The 4254-nt window shown below is 41.2% G+C and overlaps 1 protein-coding gene across 1 annotated transcript in view; it reads left to right on the top strand.

The window, feature by feature from the left end:
* Frzb (frizzled related protein) overlaps window positions 1-4254 on the top strand; it is a 30749-nt gene that overhangs the window by 3968 nt on the left and 22527 nt on the right. The window lies entirely within an intron of this gene.

The following is a 4254-nucleotide window of genomic DNA, read 5'->3' as shown; positions in this document are numbered from 1 at the left end:
CTTTGTAGACCAGGCTGGCCTTGAACTCAGAAATCTGCCTGCCTCTGCCTCCTGAGTGCTGGGATTTGCGCCAACACGCCCGGCCAGAGCCAAGTCTTAATGAAACACACTGATGCTCCAAACGATTTTTTACTTTTAAAACACTGAGAATGAACATATTTTTATGAAGAACATGTGACGTGTTGACTATCACTAGTAATTTCATATTAAGTTTATTGTGTATTTTGTGTTTACTCTAAAGTGTGGCTTTGAGCACTGCTACTTGGGAACAGCCCCATTTGGCCATTTGGCCAGTTAGTTGAGACTCTTGAGCAAATTCGTAGTGCTGAACCAGGTACTGAATCTCTACAAGACCCCATGCCTATTCCAGCCATAGGGGAATGGTATAACCTTTTCAACCCTTACCTGGGAATAAAGGCAAAAGTGTTTGTATCCTAAGGGCGTGGTTAAGACTAGATGGTATATGTACTGGCTGAGTCAAACTTGGGGCAGAGAGATCACAGAACAAGTCACTGATATTATTTTCCTATTTTTAATGCTGCTTTATCAACTTAACTAACTTTCCCTTTTTATTTTTATTTTTTTGTTTGTTTGTTTTTAACTTGCTAAAGGCAGCAGACACAGCCTCATGCTGTTATTACTTCATCCCTGGAGAGCAAGATTTACACTTGGATTTAACTGGTGAAGCAAGTTTCATTTCTCCCGGATACAGAAAATTAGTATTTTATTTCATACAAATCAGGCTAGATCTCAGGTTAAGGAGTTTACTCCTATGGGAATAATAGAAAGAAAAGAGTGCGTTTGATGTCTATTAACTAGAAATAGTTTATTAGAGGAAGAAACTCACAAGCCTCCGCCCTCCCACCCCCCCATTGGTAAGTGGCCCCATCTTCTCTAACTAATCATAATTAATCTCACTGGTTCATCAAAAAGAAAAAAATCAGTATTTTTTTTTTTTTTAATTTAAAAAATATTGACTGAGGAAGATAGATGCTAGGGTGTTCCACAGCTGTTTCTGAGACTCCTGCAGCTTGCAGTAAGGGCTCCATAATCACCCTGTTATTGCTGGCTTCCAGTTCGTACCAATATCCCCTGCACCTACCAGGCTCTTGCACAACAGATTCTTCAGGCCCTGGCCTGGCAGAGTCCTGCACCTTTCACATGCAGAAATGGCTCTTTAATCATCTCTCCACTCTCCAAGGAACAGACAGCCTTTTCTTTAGTGTTAGCCCTGGTCTACAAATATTTGAGGGGGCCAAATACCGAGAAGGAAAGATCTGAACAAGAACATGTGATGGAAAAGAGAAGCGAAAGTTTGAAGTTAAGACTCGAGAGAAAAACAGGATTCTAAGGGTTTCTCGTCACGCTCATACGAAAAAGCAGCCGGCCTGTCTTGGGGAGAGAATCTATTATTAATTTTATTTAGAAGATAACCCAGTCATCAGTGCTTGCGAAATCTTGAACTGTCCCTAGGCTATTATTTTAATCAGTCCCCTTTTGTCTTCTTTTTACCGAATTTTGAAATAATTATTCGAAGAACAAATTTGACCACTTTATCTCTGGCCTTTGTCTTTCTGGTAGGTGTTTAAAGGGACACAAGAGCCACTGGGTAGACACATAATTTTGAATAGTGGAACACTAACTTCAGCATATAACCTTAGGGACAGTCACAGCTTCAGAGCTGCAAGCCCTTAGTTGGCTTTGTCATTCACTTGGTATTTCTAGCCACTTTACATTGGCACTGGCCAGTACTGGTGTATGCTGAGGGCAGTGAATGATTGGTAGTTGGTAAAGCACATGCTCAACAGCAACCACACCAGGGAGAGAAGACCTGCAGCCTTAGGAGCAGGGTCCTTAGTGTTGATAGAATAAAAGCCGACAACACACACTGTGCTCTAGTTGGTGTTGCCATATGAGGTGTACACATGAGTTCCCTACACGGCTACATGGTACGTGTGTTGTTACTCCCATTTACAGGAAAGAATGGAAAGGCACGCGGAGAAGTGACTGGTCAAGTTAAGTCTGTGAGAAGACAAAGGTTCAGACCAGAGTCTGGTCTACACTACCCACCTTCCCTAGCTAAGAAAAGGGATTTTGATCTATTTGGAGAATCTGTGCCTTTTGTTCATTTGGTTAAAGTTAAAGGAACAAAGTATTTTCATTGTGTTGACCCTTGACTTAAAAGAATAAAAGGGCACCCAGGACAATGGGCTCCACGAGAGCAGGAATGACTGTTTGGTTGCACTGCTGAGATAGGAGAGAATGCCTCTTCCAGAGTCATCTAAGGAAGGGCCCTCAGGCTCCGCATGCCCAAGAGCTACCTGTTCTTCTCTAGCATGCTTTTAGCCACTGCAAGGCTTTGCTACTGCAATTATCCAGACTTAGGAGCCTGCCTTGATTCTGTCTCTTTTCTCATCCCTGGTGCACCCGAAAGCTCTACAACAAAAAGAAGCAAATACACCCAAGAGGAGTAGACGGCAGGAAATAATCAAACTCAGGGCCGAAATCAACCAAACAGAGACAAAAAGAACTATACAAAGAATCAACAAGGGGCTGGAGAGATGGCACAGAGCTTAAGAGCACTGACTGCTCTTCCAGAGGACCTGAGTTCAATTCCCAGCAACCACATGGTGGTTCACAACCATCTATAATGGGATCCGATGCCCTCTTCTGGTGTGTCTGAAGACAGCTACAGTGTACTCAGATAAATAAAAATAAGCCGGGCGTGGTGGTGCACGCCTTTAATCCCAGCACTCGGGAGGCAGAGGCAGGTGGGTTTCTGAGTTCGAGGCCAGCCTGGTCTACAGAGTGAGTTCCAGGACAGCCAGGACTGCACAGAGAAACCCTGTCTCGAAAAAAAACCAACCAACCAAACAAACAAACAAAAAAATCAACAAAACCAGGAGCTTGTTCTTTGAGAAAATCAACAAGATAGATAAACCCTTAGCCAGACTAACCAGAGGGCACAGAGACAGTATCCAAATTAATAAAATCAGAATTAAAAAGGGAGACATAATAACGAAATGTATCTTAAAGCAATTATTCTGTCTGTTGAATATTAACAGTTGAAAATGTTAAAATCATGTTCTCTTCCCTGGTGGTTAGTAAGGATCAAGTGCTACTGCTCTTTTCTGTGGTTCTCTTTGGGCTCTCTGCACCCTACAAGGATTATGACTGCATGATTGGCTGGCTCTTTGTCCTCAGTATTCCTCTTCCGTCTTCTGGCAGGATGTTTGTTTGTTTGTTTGTTTGTTTTGTTTTGTTTTGTTGTTGTTTTTTGATTTTTTTGTTTTTCGAGACAGGGTTTCTTTGTATAGCCCTGGCTGTTCTGGAACTCACTTTGTAGACCAGGCTGGCCTGCCTGCCTCTGCCTCCCAAGTGCTGGGATTAAAGGCTTGAGCCACCACTGCCCGGCTAGGATGGTTGCTTGGAAACAGTGTATCTATTGCTTACATCCTTCAGACCCACTCTCCTCTCCCTCTCTCTGTAGGTTCACTCTTTGATTGTCCCATCTCTATTCTAGCCAAGCTGGAGGACATGCAGGTCCCTTTGCGGAGTAGTTGTCGTGCAGGTTCTTCCTGAAATCTCCGTGATGTCACTACAAACACTTGAGATACAGAATGTAGCAATCACACAGTATCTACCACTTCCACCCAGAACAATTTTGATGGTAGATTTTCAGGTTTTTTAACTATGTAAAAAAATTGATTGGAAACCTTTGCATTTCTCTTACACAATTTTAACGATTGATTACTCAGTGTTTAAAAAGGTATAGAAACATCTCTGGTAATAAGCATATGGAATAAGGAAAACCTCCTTGGCTACACTGTTTCAAAGGAGTTCTTTTTTACCCCCAGAGGTTTTATTTTTTTCATTTCATATAAACCTTAATTGCTTGATGTTTTAAACATGGACTAATATAATTTATTAATCTTGAGGGAGATTATGTAATATAAACCATGTGCATTTTATCTCATCATTCTTCAGAAATGGAAACATTGAGTTTTGCTTTAAAATTTGGAGACATTTATCATGAATAAAGTCTGAATAGGATAAAAGTCATCAAGTTAATGGTTTATGTTTAAGTTGAGTCAAGTGCTTGTAAACTAGTATTTGTTATTTTTCTTCTATTTGGAGATCTCTCTCTCCCTCCTCCCTCCCCCCCTCTCTCTGTCTCTCTCTCTCTGTCTCTCTATGTGTGTGTGTGTGTGTGTATATATATATATATATATATATATATATATATATATATAT

The sequence above is a fragment of the Mus pahari genome, chromosome 3 (genome assembly GCF_900095145.1).
Source record: "Mus pahari chromosome 3, PAHARI_EIJ_v1.1, whole genome shotgun sequence".
Taxonomy (NCBI): Eukaryota; Metazoa; Chordata; class Mammalia; order Rodentia; family Muridae; genus Mus; species Mus pahari.
The sequence above is the reverse complement of the archived record's forward strand: the minus strand, read 5'-3'. Positions and strand labels throughout refer to the sequence as shown.